This window comes from Macrobrachium rosenbergii, chromosome 29, assembly GCF_040412425.1.
Source record: "Macrobrachium rosenbergii isolate ZJJX-2024 chromosome 29, ASM4041242v1, whole genome shotgun sequence".
Lineage (NCBI taxonomy): Eukaryota > Metazoa > Arthropoda > Malacostraca > Decapoda > Palaemonidae > Macrobrachium > Macrobrachium rosenbergii.
The window spans coordinates 11,484,584-11,501,934 of NC_089769.1; the positions used below are offsets into that span (position 1 = coordinate 11,484,584).

The 17,351-nt window shown below is 32.9% G+C and overlaps 1 pseudogene; it reads left to right on the plus strand.

Moving 5' to 3' along the window:
• The window catches only part of LOC136854353 (SCAN domain-containing protein 3-like), a 166,973-nt pseudogene that overhangs the window by 8,739 nt on the left and 140,883 nt on the right, over nt 1–17,351 (plus strand).

Here is a 17,351-nt window from a genome sequence, read left to right on the forward strand (position 1 = left end):
TTGCGGACAATGAAAAACAGCAGATTAGAAAAAAAATACGATGAATAAAAGTAAGTTAAAAGGAAACAGAAACAAGAGTAAGGTTTAAGGTAAATGGTAATTTGGAAGATGGAGTAATGAATCTTATCAGGTAAGGTAAGAGAATGGAAACAATAGATTCTTATAAGAAAAAGAAAAAAATTTGAAGAGAGAGAGAGAGAGAGAGAGAGAGAGAGAGAGAGAGAGAGAGAGAGAGAGAGAGAGAACTTTTGAATGACTTACCAGATACCAGGAACAACAACAACTACAAGAATAATAATAATAATAATAATAATAATAATAATAATAATAATAATAATAATAATAATAATAATTTGTGTAATAAAAATCCACAACTATATAGCAAATATATTACTATGTAACATATTTACATAGTAATATATTTACTATATAATTATGTTTTTTATTACACAGACTGTTTTTCACGAAATTATGAATCTCTTAGCAATAATAATAATAATAATAATAATAATAATAATAATAATAATAATAATTTGTCAGTCCAATCTTCTACAGTGATCTATGAAATTTAAGACCCAAGAAAAACACAATACGACAAAACTTCAATCCTAGTAAGTGCTGAATGCTGACAGTTCGTGGGTGACGAAGGTCTTTATAATTCCCGAGTATGGGGGAATGGGAAAAGAACGCTGAACCTTTAGATAAAATGAGTCAATTCGTCGCTGTTTTAATCATTGTTAGCCTCCACCTGGGTCGTGCCAGATGGACATATAACCTTGTAAATTGCTTTAGAATGGTCTTCAGATTAATCCGTCCGTGAAATGACATTTCCAGTGTCTTTCAAATAAGTACATTTTCTTTTCTTTACTGATGCTGGCTGATTTCAAAATCCTCCTTTAGTACGGGCAGTCACTTCAGGAAAAAAACTGAGCCTTACTCAGATTTATGGTAAGACGAATAGCCTTCAAATGTTTGAAAATCCCCGAGCTCTCTGAATCATATCTTACTGATTCTTTGTGCTCTACTTATCTTTGCGATATAGAAAGTCCAATCTCTCTGACATGAATTTCATTATAGTTACTGCATGGTATCTGAAAAAGGCCTATATCAACTTGTTTTTTTTATTAAAATGTACATCAATGAGCGTACTGACGATGTTTTTAAGACAGTGACAAATCAGCGAAGTGTCACCTGGTAACTTTTCTTCAGTTCATTTAATTATTGTTTCAACTTGAGAGAGCTCTATTTTATTGTTAGAGTTTATCTGTTTGTTTTTGTGGGACCTCGACATTACATTGTGTTCGCATTGTCGGTGGTCTTTTTGATAATATATGCTGGGTACAGTAATTGAGTAAGATGTTGGCGAACTGAATTAATTTTCCAAATAACCATGCGACCTTTCCATAAGCCTTCAAAGATTCGCTAAAACAAAGTTTTCATATACTACAGGTTACAACTGAATCTTTGGTTATAAAATTAACCATCGAAGGAAAAATCATTGCTGGTTACATACAGGTTAATTAATTTTAACATCGGCAATCACTTGAGTAAATTCCACGTCTGGACTCAGAAGTTTGACGTTGTTCAACGGGACGTTTAAGTGATCAAATTCATGTGTGAAATCTTCCGCGCGTCTTACGTGGGAAGATTAGAAGGAACTTCAGAATTTCACTTAGATCCTTTGCACTGCACGTAATAATTTCATATATATATATATATATATATATATATATATATATATATATATATTATATATATATATATATATATATATATATATATATATATATATATATATATATATATATATATATATATATATATATAATATTATATACAAAAGCAAATGATTAAATATTTTCAGAGCTTTATTACAACAAATGCGCAATATGCAATGCAAAATATAACGAGAAGATTGGCAAGAATAAGAGAAAGGAAATAAAACATTTATGCAAAATTATGAATACAGTTTTGAATATCAAGGCATAATTTCACAACAGAAAGCTGATAATACGAGTAGAATTCAGGCGAACAAGAGGGAAAAAAGAAAAAGTGCGAAAATTACATTTTCGTTGCATCCTTCTCATGAACCTCGTATTTCTCCATTCACGGGTGGCATATATAATGAGACCAATTCCGATATTTAGTCCCATTTTTCATTTCCACCTCACCGAAACCTCAATAGTATTTCGAGGCAAAGTTCCGCAAATTTTCTACGGAAGGCTTTATAATAACGGTCTTTTTTTAATCAAAATTATTTTGATTTACTGCTATTAACGTGTGAGGTTTTTCTCAAAGTTATGAAATATATTTTGTTTAGTAGCATTATTTTCCCCTTACTATTTATTGAATCCGTTTAGTAATTAGACTTTCAGAAAAAAGCATATTTCACATTCCTTTCTTTCGTTTGTTTCACTATAGACGGGTGACTTTTTATATGGCTTATTTATCATTTTCACTGTCTTTATAGCGCCTTAAAACATTTCATTCGTGTTATTTCTAAGCTTCCACCACCTCAGCATGACTATGGCAGATTATAAATCAGTGAATATTTATTCCCTTATTAAATCTGTTAATTTTATTTAATATTTACACGAGGGCTTCATCATTTAGATGACTGCTAAAACTGGCGTCACAAAACCTAGGTTATTGACGTTATCAATCATATAAGAGACAACAATTTCGTTTCAATTAATTTTCTAAACTTAATATCACATCATTTGTATTATCATCCATCTTTCTGCTCATACCGAGCGATTTCCCTATATTCATTTACATTGCTTCAAAGTAAACACTCGGTCTAAGACGCCTTAATCCACGGGACTTGCATTTCTTAGCGATCTTCTCTGAATGTTGAGGTGAAATGTTTGCTGTAATTTAGTCACACCTGGGGCGTTTCTTTAATTTGAAAGAGTCTGTGGGTCTTCATCAGGACTCTTATTCCCTCTAATGACACTTGGCTGACATAAAAACGGTTTTGTCTAAACAACCACTAACCATTATCCATGAGGCAAGCGTTTTCTTATATGTATGTCATTTCACAGGTTGTTTCGGGCTATCTCGTATTTAAGTCCTACTGTAAAAACAATTAACGTGTATCAGCACATTTTTTCCTTTATAATAGTGTGGCTTCGGGTAAAAAAATCTTCAACATAAAATCCAGAGCAATATAATGTACCTGACATACTGTAAGATGTAACTGCACATAAAAACATATTTATAATTAACTATTCATTTACTGTATGCAATAAAATCTTTTTTCTCAAATATTAAATATCATAATTTTGGGCACAAACTAAGTCACATCATCCGGTTTCTAGCCCAGTCAGAACGTCCAAAAATAAATCACTCCGTTTAGTAAATTATAAATAAATACGTAAACAAACAAACAAGCAAGTAAATAAATCAAAAGGGGAAGGAACAAGCCGCTTCGTAAATATAAAGTTTCTTTCATCAAAAAGAAAGCTTTGCATCTTGAAGACCCTTAAAATAGACCGAAAAAAGGCTGCAGACGAAGACAACGTGAATTGACGGACGGCAGAAAAGATTGCCCAGTAAAATTCTCTTGGCAAAAAGAGACCTTTGTATAAATATTTTTCAACTCGACAGCAAAATAAAAAAAAAAAAAGGAGGACCAGGACATCCTAAAAAGAAAATGTTTCTCTCAGGAGACAAGTCGGAAGATGCTGAGTTGTACATACGAGTTTTGTTACATATGCTTAATGTTTTTATATGCAAAGCCCCAAATATCCGTAAGTACGGTCGAACGGCCAAAATCTATTGTTTATCACTGGAATGGAATAGAATAAAAATTTAGGCCAAAGGCAAAGCGCTGGGACCTAAGAGGTCCTTCAGTGCTGAAAGGGAAATTGAGAGTAAAAAGCTTTTAGAGTTGCACTATGAAACAATTGTTAGGAGCGGGATGAAAGTAAAATGACAGAAATAGAATAAGAACGGCGTTACAGTAAAGGAACTACTGCTTATCACTGTATCTAGAGCAAAGGTAAGGTCTTATTGTCAGTGAAAATGCATCAACCCGGGGGTGCTGCTCAGATACTAAGAATTGGTCGCAGACTCAGGGAATTGCGGCATAGTGTTAGCATTTTCATTTCAAAATACATGATGACAACCAGAAGTTAACGCCCTTTCGACTTTAACCCTTACTGAGAATAAATTCCCTCATATATAGTACATACATACATACATATATGCATATATACATGCATACATACATACATATATGTATATGTTTATATATATATATATATATATATATATATATATATATATATATATATATATATATATATATATATATATATATATATATATATATATATATATATATATATATATATATATATAAAAATCCTTAATGAAACCCAGACGGTAACCTCATTTTTACCTAACCTTAAAAATAAATTCATAATGGAAATAAAAATTATGGCCTTAATATATATATATTATATATATATATATATATATATATATATATATATATATATATATATATATATATATATATATATATATGTATATAGATATGTGTGTACGTTTATATTATATACAAACATATATATAGGCCTATATATATATATATATATATACATACACATGGAAAGCTTAATGCAATTTTTCATAAACAAGATGGGGGAAGATATACGGTGCTCGGAACATAATGAAGATGTTAATTTGCCTTTTTTCATCATTGCTATAAATTACTTGATAAATCACCATGGGTCTATGAAACGAGCTCGTCCTAAAATATAACAAAATTTATTCATCTATCATTTGTGCCGCTGCATATGGGCAGGTTTGAGCAGTAATGGCAATCAGGATTGCTGTGTTGAGAACGTAAATTAAATAAGACAGTTATATGAAATCAGAGAAATGCACGAAGCAACATCTCGGTAAAATCCCAAGATCTAAATATGCGCTGAAAAATATATGTATATTTCCATGAGCAATTGCTTGTACAAAAATATGTTGGCAATTTTTCTTACCAAAATATTTGTGTAAAAGCAATTACTCATGGCAATACACTCCCAACAATTGTTTCATAGTGCCAGTGCGAGGTTTTCCTCCTGTTACACCTTTAAAAGCTTTTTACTCTCAATAATTTATTTTAAATTATTCTAAACATGCTAAATTTATTACAGAATTAACATAACATATAAGATTAGAACCACGACGTTTACCACAATTATATTATATTGGTGGCACCACTTGCATTTTTAGCAGCAACAACACACCAATGAAATTCACCAAAAAATAAATGAAAAAAAAAAAAAAACCAAGAGAGGACATGAAAGTTGCCAGAGGAGATGAAGTTGGCTAAAAAGGTTTGGATATTTAGATGAAGCGAGCAAATGGATTTGCTGTTCTCTCTCTCTCTCTCTTTACATTCGCATTCGCAAGAAGTTGCAGTGTATTTTTTCCATGACGCTACCTTACCACGCTGCAACTGTTTTGTTATGTAAGTAATATTATTTTCTTTTCTCCATTCCTGCAAGAGATGCAGCAAAGGTTTGAATCTTCCCCAAACAAATTACTTTTGACAACGACCCGAAAGTCTCGCCGCGATCTTTTTATGCAGATGACCTCTGGGTCTGAAACTCATTCGCGAGTCCTTTCACAAATGTAAATCGTATCTCGACCTTGTTGTGGCTTAAGTTCGAAGATTTTCCTTTGCCCTTCCACGCCCTAAAAGGACTCGGATCCTGGGAATAAAACCATCTTTTTCGCGAGCGCACATTTATTCTATTATACTTTTGTTGAGACATTGAATCCTAGAGTTTGGGAAATTCTATAAAGAAAACTAAAAGTCAACAGTGCCCTATTTATCTACCTATCTACTATCTATCTATATATATGTGTGTATACACACTCATATATATATATATATATATATATATATATATATATATATATATATATATATATATATACATATACATATATACATATATAATATTTTATTGAACACATTTTCGCAGCAAAGTACTAGCGTCCTATGGAATTACAAGGTCCATGAAAACATCTTAAAAAACTATTATAGTGTAATATTTGTATCAATATCAAGGCTGAACAATGGCAATTTTGGGGAAAAAATAGGATACTACAGTATTTATATACAATTTACACAATTGGAATAATATCCCATTTAAAAAATCTCATACCTTTATCTACGAGACGCTTTATTGTACTAAGCCTACAGAAGTAGTCCACGTCCCTTGAATTCATTTTCTACCTCATACACCTTTCCAGTTTGACTAGGTTTGTATATTCCAATTTCATATTCTAATTTGTCTTAGTACTTACAGATCTGGAGATATTTAGCAACCCCTTATGCCAAGGACTGGAGGCATTTCTAAATCTTGTCTATCCATTTATGTGGCAGAATTCATGGATAATTCATTGGCTAAGTCCACAAAAGGATAGCCAGTTCTTCGTAGCTAGCATTTCCTAGCTAACCGAGACCTTAATGTACAGAAATTTCTTTTCTTTAAAGAACCAATAAAAATTAATGAGGACCTCATTCTGGATTAGTGCTAAGACCAAAAATTCTTTCTCAGACACGGCGCAGGCCATCTTAGAAGATGAGAGAGCTGCCATCCCACCTGTAAGCCGCTTCCCGGGGGCCCCCTCTCCCAACCCTTTGAATTCAGAGGAAGAGCAACATAATGCTCACTGTCGCACTCATATTGTAACCACAGAACCACCGATGAGCCTCACGTGCATATATAACTTACACACCTTTAGCTCTTTCTTATGACTATAAAGGAGCACATTAGCATTAGCTCAAACCCAAGTATGCACACAATTTGACAAAAGGATAGCATAGAGAATATAGATCAAGGCATTTAAGGCCGTTTGGTCACGACGCAAAATTTAAGAAGACAGGTTAATGAAAACGATACATAATTCATAAAGTTTGGCATAAAGGAAGAGAGGCAGCCACTAAGAATGCTTTCTAAATGGTATCAAAGCTAGAAAGGAAGGACCTTAATATCCAGGAAGCCCCAGAATGTATGACTGGCAGAGATGAATGGCAAGTGTTGGTAGGAAAATTAGCATAGGGCCCATGTCGACACTATAGCTTCTGAGCTTTCCGTATAGCCTATGTACTTGAGGCAACTGATACCGAGAAAGTTAGCTGAGAGGTTCACTTTGATATGTGTAAGTATTATATCTGTCTATCTATCTATCTAACTATACATATATATAATATATATACTACATACACATATCAAACTGAACCTCTGCGTCAGCTAACTTTCTCGGTATCAGTTGCCTCAAGTATATAGACTATAAGGAAAGCTCATAGTGTCGATATAGGCCCTATGCTAATTTTCTTTTATATATATAAATGTATATCTATGTATATATATTTATACATACACATATATGTTGTATAATATATATATATATATATATATATATGTATTTATACATATAAATACATGTATATATAAATATATATAATATATAATACATATATATATATATATATATATATATATATATATATATATATATATATATATATATATATATATATATATATATATCAGACACATACAAACATACACAGACACATATATACAGTATATATATAATATATACTAGCATAAACTACATAAAAACTAGAATATTACACAAACTTCCTCCCATCATGAGTAAAGGCCTTCTATGGTTTCATTACGCAAGGACGCATAAAAGCGCGACCTGTCAGCTCACCAAATTAAAAGAAGGACACTTTCCTCTTCTATGGCCCCATACACAACCGGCCCACAATCACGCACGTACCTGGGCAACAGGTGGGTTCTGCACATCTTCCAAGAGACCCGGAGGGTTCGTGACAATACTATTTGTTAAGGTCGAAAAGTTCCCTTTTCTTGACTGATTTTTTTTTTATCTTAGGAGATGTTACAGCTTCCTTTTCTCTCTCTGTTTCGTCTGTTCTCTCATTTCTCATTCTTCTCTCTATTTATTTATTTATGGCAAAATAACCTTTTAAAGTTTCGGTAGGTTTGTTGGACAATGATTATTTACCGAGTTAAAATATGTCATTAGGTTTTAAACTCCAAGATACAGAAATGAAAGTGTACACTTAATTCATTAGTGTTTATTTAGGCATCTCTATTGGCCCTTAGCTCAGTTCAAAATAATTTTATTCCAATAAAGCTTGTTCCACAACTTTAATGGATTTCTCGGATTCTAAAACAATCATGTATTAACTTTCGGATAATAATAATAATAATAATAATAATAATAATAATAATAATAATAATAATAATAATAATAATAATAATAATAATAATAATGTGTAAAACATTAATATAACATAGAAGGCCATTCATGCAACCAAAATTATTACATTTTTTCGCTTTAAGGTAGTTTATCAGAAATTAATGAAAAAACAAATGCACAAGTACGGGAAACACTAGCAATGTGTAATGAATATCAAATAAGTCCTTTTCTTCATTCAAACTCCCTGTAACCATTCCCCCTTTATAACATTTCTAAATGTACAACCCCACACTGCATAGAGTATATATATATATAATATATATATATATTATACATCAAGCAATTATTGATGTAAAAATTATTCATGGGACAGTGTTCAAATCATTAACATCAAGCAATTATTGATGTCCAACTATATCGAAATTCAAGAAACGTAACAGATGTAATTTTCTTTTACACGTAAGAACTGATAGGGGATGCAATCTGAAACCGGCTTAGGAAGTGGAACAAGAAAACTGAAAATAAAAAAAAAAATCAGATCTTAGATAAGACAAAAATGACGTGATGAATAGATAAAAATGATTTCCTCTATAACCCTCGATTCATCTGCCTTTCAATGCTGAGCTGATTCTCTCTCTCTCTCTTTCTCTATCTCTCTTCAAGAGTTTTTGCTTGTGACCCTTAACCTGAATTGTTTCCCCTTCCCCCCAATTTCCCCGATAATCGCTTCCCCTCGTTCCGTGGCAATTTTCTCCCATGCTCGTGACCTGCTCTAGAATGACCATTCCCTTCTGTTTCTCAGTTTGGTTTGCACTCTTTTTCCTTTCCTTATCTTGCCTTTGTTCGTGTAATTCTTTCTTTAAATTATTTTCACTACCATGCTTTTTCTCTCTTGCCATTTAACTTTCACTTTTTAATGTCCCGGGATCGTTCTGCAATAACTGTCCGCCTGCAACACATCCATTTATTGCGTTCGAATTTTAAAATAAATTCAATTGGCTTCCCGCTGTACTAGGCCATTTGTTTGTTGTTATATTGGGTAATGAATATTAAAACTCCTCAGACCCGCCTTTATCTATATCCACACCTTAACTTTAGCAGAGCATGGAACATGAGTGGAGAAGACATGAGGAATATAAGTAGCATGAGGATCAGGTATAGTTAAGTTGCAAATCCCATAACAGGTGCCAAATACCGAAATTTATTGAGAGGAAAGATCCGAGCAACCGGTCCCTAAGAAAGAGAAAATCAGATTATCTTTAATTTTATAGTTTATTTCCTTCTAAAAGACATTACTGGAACTTTCTTGCTGAAGTTACTGTACTTCACTTGCTTCCTCTTTTGAATAAAAGCCTTGCAATGGAAAGAATATTCAATGGTTACCAACAAAACAATGCTGAAACATTAGTAAAAAAAAAAAAAAAATACAAATAAGTCCATTAAGATTTGGAACCTCCGGCCAATAAATGTTGTCTAGGAAACAAATCCAATAGATAAAAACATCGAAAGTAAACAAGGAAAGCAAAAGAGAAATTTATAAGAAGTGAAGTACGCACTGTATTCAACCAGACATCCCATAAATCCTCGGCGAACAATAATTCTTACCTCACCCAGAAACTTCCACCTGTTACAACCGGAACGGTTCTACTCATCCCACTCAGAATAGTTCCCCACCATCTGGAAACGGCTGGAATTTCATCTCTTTGACAGACACATCCTCTTACTGAACCCATTTCCAATGGGCTTCAGGTCTGGAAACCTTGCTCTCACAATTTTCCCGGTTTGTTTGTTTTCGAAGTAGACTCATGTTTAGTCCGCAGAGAAACATTCTACTGTACGCGTTACTTTAAAGTATTTGGATTCTCTTCCATTCCGCTACAAATGAAAAAAATTAAAGTTTTTCTTATTTATGAGAATTATCTAACAAATTTCAAAATATTATTACCATATATATATGTAATATATATATGTACTGTATATATATTATATATATATACAGTATATTACTGGATATATATATATACATACATACACGCACACATATGTACATATACTATATATGTGTATATATATACATACATAATATACATATATATATATATAAATACATATATATATATATACATATACATACATACATATATATATATATATATATATATATATATATATTTATATATATATATATATACACACACACACATATAGCCTATACATGTACATATGTGTGCGTGTTTGTGATTCATTCAGTCAATATGAATAAATTGTTTATACTTGGAAATAAACCTGAGTGCATAGGCAACCATCCTCTTTATTTTTCAAATTTAGATTGCCTTTCATCAAAAAGGCCGCACTACTATTTACATTCGGTGTTAAATACAGACCATTCATATCGCTTCAAAGACAAACAAGATACATGACGGACAGTGACAAAACGTGTGTGGGCAGAAATCGCACTTTTACTGACAAACACATAACCTGAGTGACCATAGGGTTTACTTCATTCTCTGACAGGAAAATTCAATACATTCTGCCAATAGTATTAACCAAGAGTGAATCAAAAACAACACTACAAACCCAGTGCGGTAGTATTTAATATACTCAACGGTAAAATTATTGTCAAAACATACACATAATCACATCTGAAGGGAGTGGTACCAGAAATGTATAAACCTACAAGTTTCTCAGCAAGTTTTAAGGGATGAGGTTGCTAGCCCTAGGCTAAACCCAATTTCTTGGCCCCACAATACGCTGGTACCCATTTTCAAGTTGGCAAACTGGTAAACAGTCCACTGACCTTGCAAAGGTGAGCAGAGTCTTATATCAGTAAATCAGAGTTCAATTTAATACACAGGCCTTTACACACACACACACACACATACACACACACACACACACACATATATATATATATATATATATATATATTATATATATGTATGTATGTATGTGTATGTATGTGTATATATATATATATATATATATATATATATATATATATATATATATATATATATATATATATATATATATATATATATATATATATATATATTACAACCATATTCATATATAAGTACATATGTAAAATCATTTTGACTAAAATCTGTTTTTTCCCTTATTGAGGAAGCTCATGCATGTTTCAGTCTTTCGAGTTTAAGCACGTCCCTTGGGATAAGATAGCACAAGTTGGGGGGGGGGGTGTCAGAATACATTATGCAAACAGAGAGAGTCATTCGATGCAATATTCTAAAGACCTGATGAACGTGGAAAATCGAAGAGATGTGGAACTAAATGAAGCTTGACTGGAAATGTTTGATGTAAGGTTGAGAATGCTTTAGGAAGTGAGTGCTGGGGACGTAAGGAGGACAATAAAAGATTGAAAAGGGAAAGACAGCAATTAAATAGCTGATGGGTAACAAGTGAGACGCTGCAGAGTGACTGGGCAGTATGGATGATGGAAAAGTTTCAAAGCTGTAAGGAGCGACAGTAAGATATACATAATTACAATGGTATAACATTACTATGTATGTACCTGAGAAAGTACACAGAAGGTTTAGGACTCAGAAAGTAAGCTATATCTAAAAAGGACTGATATTAGCAAAACAGGGTGGGTTTAAACATTCAATACGTGTGAAATAAATGACTATTAAGAACTAGTCATCTGAGAAGTTTTAAAATGAAGGAAAAAAGCTTGTGCATGGCATGTATGGACCCAGAAAGAAAAAAAAACTGACAGATCTGATTAAGAGGCAACGTGGAGGGTTTTGAAAATGCACCTTATGGTATAAAAGAAAGTTGTTGGAACCATCAAAAGCTCTCATGTTGGAGGTAAGAGTGAGCATTATTATGCAGATGGAAAAGTGGTGTATTGTAAATGCGGTTCCGAGACAAGAGCGTTCTCTTTCTCCAAGGCTGTTTAATATCTTTATGAATGAAACGATGTGAGAAGTATGAGAAAGGATATTGGATGTGGTTGCAAAGTTGTCCAGTAAGAAAATGAAGCATGAATATGGAAAGTCTGAGGTCAGCAGGTGATACAGTACTTATTGCAGAAAAGTGGCAAACTTAGTGAGAAAGTAGAAAGGCATGGGAGCAAGAGCAACATTGCAAAGGTAAACTAAGAGCAGAAAGATGGAGCAATTAATGTTAATATGGAAGAAGGAAGAATGAGGACACTTGATTTGTGGAGCGATTTGGGACTAAATGTAAGAAATGATGGTAGGATGTGAGAAAAGGTAGGTCACAGGTAGGTAGCAAGGTGTGTGGAAAAGAGACTTGGAATGCCTCCAGATGCCAAAGTGGTAAGGGATGAAGGGATTGCTGAACCAACTCCCCATGATGAAAATGGAGTGTAGATAATGAATGCAAATACAAGTAAAACCTCTGAAATTTTTGGGAACAATTTTCATATGTATATCATACATACATACATACATACATACACACATACATACATACATAATATATACATACATATACATACATACATATATATATATATATATATATATATATATATATATATATATATATATATATATGTGTGTGTGTGTGTGTGTGTGTGTGTGTGTGTGTGAGAGAGAGAGAGAGAGAGAGAGAGAGAGAGAGAGAGAGAGAGAGAGAGAGAGAGAGATTAAAAGATATAGTTATTTGTAGTTGAAAATATGTTCTCTCAAATGTCACGATAATTTGCAGAAAGCATTTTCAATTAAATCACAGAAGTCAAACAAAACAAGAACTGCATCATCTATAAACCTGATGAATTTTTCCCGGAAATTATCTGTTGATATTTCCGCGTTATTCCTGGAAAAAGTAATCAAAGGTTTAATGGTCTTTATTTTAGCGTCGGTAACATTATTTTACATTTTGATGACCAACGAGGTACACGAAAGTTTTTTACACGATAATTTTAAACGCGCGTATTTTTTCTTTTTTAAAAATAAACTACAAAATCGTATGTTAATGTTTACCAAAAAACTATGAGGATTCATAGGTAAATAGATTATAACTTCGTTTAATATTGCAAAATTAATATTACGCAGGAGAGAAGACATGGCAAATATTGCGGTAGTCTGATGTTTACCTGACGGGAAGTTTACAGCGTCATTTTGAGAGGACTTCCTTCCAATTGAGTTGAAATGACTTTACGTAATAGAAAAGAAACACTGGATGCGAATCTCTCCTCCTGCCAAATAGGAACTTCGTCTATTGACTCTCGGCGATCAAAGTCTTATTGAAAAGATAGGGTGGCAGTTTTGAAAAGTCATTAAGAGTTTTTTTTTTTTTTCCGCCTGAAGGGACGTATTAGAAATTTTTCACAAACAGAAAGATAGTAAAACACAATGTGATCAGATAATTGTATGACAACGGTCTCTCTCTCTCATCCTTACTTCGTAATGGTACCCACTTGATACTCTCAACTGGGAGCCGACTACGATCCCCAAGTCAGGGAAGAAAAAGAATCGAATGGGCACGTTTACTTATAACTGTAAGATTCTCTTTTGACTTAAGCTGTAAATTATGTGCCTTGTGTTAGTTGTGGGGTTCAGTTTTATATGTATATATACATATATATAAATATATATCTATATATATCAATATAAATATAATTATATATATATATATATATATATATATATATATATATATATATATATATATATATATATATATATATATATATATATATATATATATATAATATATGTACTAATGAGCAATACTCAACAAAATTGTAAACCTTTATATTATCACTTCTACTTCTCTGATTTTCTGAAATATCATTAGAAACTGCACTGTCACTGGCCATTTGCTAACCTTCATACTATACACAGCTTTGGATACGCTGCTTTTACGCACACAAACATATATATATTGTATGTAAATATATATATATATATATATATATATATATATATATATATATATATATATATATATATATATATTATAATATATATATATATATATATATATATATATATATATTTTATAAAATATATATATTATAAGGCTGTATAACATATTATTTTTAAAAGCCTAAGGCTGTATACGGAGGCTGATGATGATTTTAATGACGAAGCTCACAATTACACCAGTCAAGTTTATAAAGTTCTAAGGATACAGTTTTTATAGTAAGATTTATCATATTTCTCTCTCTCTCTCTCTCTCTCTCTCTCTCTCTCTCTCTGTCTTTCAATTGTACCGTCAAATGCGATAAAATGACAATTGCTTATACATATATACACAAGTAATTTACCGAAGCCTCTGGATATTCGTTGAGAACAGATCAGTTAAGGGACGGGCAATGAATTTAGATAGGCCTAATTTCCAAATCGTAACAAAGTCTAAATTTCGTTAGAAGTCAGCAACTCACCATCAAAGTTTGTTTTTAAAAACTAATTATTTGAAGGTAATGATGATTTGTTTGATAAAACTTGGAAGTTCTTAGCATTTCAGGGAACATTACAGAGTAGGAATTTCATGTTTAACCCTAAACGGGCTTACGCAGATGAAACCACTTTATTTGAAATGCACGTTTAAGTTCGGTGCTTTGTGCTTACCGCCTGTGCACAAAACATACACTCTCACTTTAGCAAAAGTGACAATGACTCATTTTACCGCCTGTGCACAAAACATACACTGTCACTTTAGCAAAAGTGACAATGACTCATTTTAAAGTTAGAACCTTCATGATCTAGCTTTGTGAGTTTACCGCTAACTATACCATTCTTGCTTCCATTTAGTAATGATTTTCGGTGACTTTCACCTTAAACTTACCGTAAAATTATTACATGTCCCGATTCCTATCATGTGTACAGCATCATAACCCAGAATAGCTGTAGCCTATGGGTCTCTTTCAATATCCAATTATGCTTTCTAAATTCATTGCCCGTCCCTTAACTGTTCTGTTTTCAACGAATATCCTGGAGCTTCAATAAATTTCTTGTGTACTTATGCCTTCAGTACCATAAACACAGTTAACAAATGTGCGAGTTTATAAACGTGAAGGGCACTAGAACCACTGCACAATAACCTTCGTCTAATGTTACACACAAAACCAATATTCGATATATTTTTTTTTATATGAAACCAATATTTTGGCTTATTTTATATACAATCAATTATAGGCGCAATGTAACTAACCTGCATAACTTCAATATAAAACCTCTCTCAGACCCAAGAATAAAATCCATTTTCCACCTAGGCTAATTCTCAACACGAAACCAGTTTTAGGCCTAACCCCAAATAAAATGGCAGAATACAACATAAATCTTGATTTGTGGAATGTTTCCTAGCTACTACACTAATATACGTGTAGTAACTAGATAACATTCCAAAAATATCGAGACAGACATTGTACTTTAACATTTTATTTAGTCAAGGTACTTATCCATTACCGGGGCTACCGAAATAGATCAAACCCGCTAGTACATTACTTGTTTTAGCGATTCAAAATCAATCCTAAAATGTTAGTTTTCCTTGAAATCTTTAGGGTTAGATGAGGTTGCATTACCTGAATAATATTGGCCACAATTCCTGGAACTACATAGGAAAAATGGGCCATATTGTCCATACGAAATCTGACATAATCTCCAAGCAGTGAGCTTCCATATAAGTGGTAAATTTACGTCCCTGCATAGCTCGTGTTCCTGATGTAGCCTACAATTTGGTAACATTCGGTATTTCGTTTAGCCTATTCCACAGTAATCAATACTAAGTAAAAAAAAAACTGTAAAATACAAGCTGAGTCCAATGGAAGCACACATCATGCTGAAATACAAAATGCACATTTAAACAGAAATAGATTCTTATTCACCTTGATGGCGGAGTGGGTTACTCATCCCATGGCAAACACCTCGATCTTCCACAAAGCATTTGACGCGAATTTTCGCTCTAAAAACAACAAAACTCTTAACAAATTTACTCTCAGCACTCAGTAACGATATAAATCACAGAATTTTGTCTTCACACGAAAGAGAATGGGCACTATGACAAAAAATGAAACATAAGGAACGCGTACGTTTTTTCAGGCACCCGACCTTCCAATGGACTAGCGGCGTTAAAGGGATTATCGTACCCATTTACCAAAAGTTACCGGCCTTTATTAAAAGAGTATCTTCTTAGCGAATGGTAAGCGGAACAAAAGACTGTTATGTTTGTGGCAGAAAAAGAGAAATCAGTTACCATTTTCCGTGAGTAATTTCAAATGATTAGTCCATTACTTTTTGCTGTACAGCCATATGCGATATACTAAACTTCGATTTCACGTAGTCAGTGCCACTCGACTCGTTCTCCGAATTGCACGGTCTATTACATCATAGTCCTTGGGTCAGTTTAGTGACGACAACGATTTTAGTTACAACTGTTAAGTTGAAAGGTACTAATATACCCTAGGACATAAGAAGAAGAAACACTACTAAGGAATAAGTATATTGGGGAGGAGAATAAGCTCGCCACTATCACTAAGTGGCAACTATTTTGAGAGTGGACACAAGGCGGACCTGAGGTTCCGACTACGGTTGGCCCAACATTTTGGCATAACGAAACTCCGAAACATTACCGTATTTCACTTACTAGAAGTGCTGTTAAGGCAAGTTAGACAACCGTTAGAACCAACATTTCAGGAAATTCGCTCTTAAATGGAAGTTTTTATATTTTTTTGAAGGCCACAAATCTTGGCTTGAAACTCCATGTTTCCATAGCGAGAAGCTCGGACTAGCCTATACGCGTATGACTACTAACTTCTCTATTCGACGTATACTTTATAATTTTAGTCTTCTTTTAATTTATACTACAACTTCACTTCAAATATGACAAGTTTACTGTTTATGACAGTATTTACTGACTCAACGTATCCAAGTATCGTTCTTAAGCTATGAAATGTGAAAAATTGCCTTTTAGGCTAGTAAAAGCAAGAAAAAGGCTTAGACAAGCTACGGTAGGCCCATGATCTCTAATTCACTTGATAATTATTTTCGTCTTCTTTTAAGCACCATGTGATTCGCAGTTAATTATAATTATGATATTACGACAGCCTTAACGGCATCATCCTTTCCTAGAAACGTTCTCATGCCTAAGAAGACAATGAATGT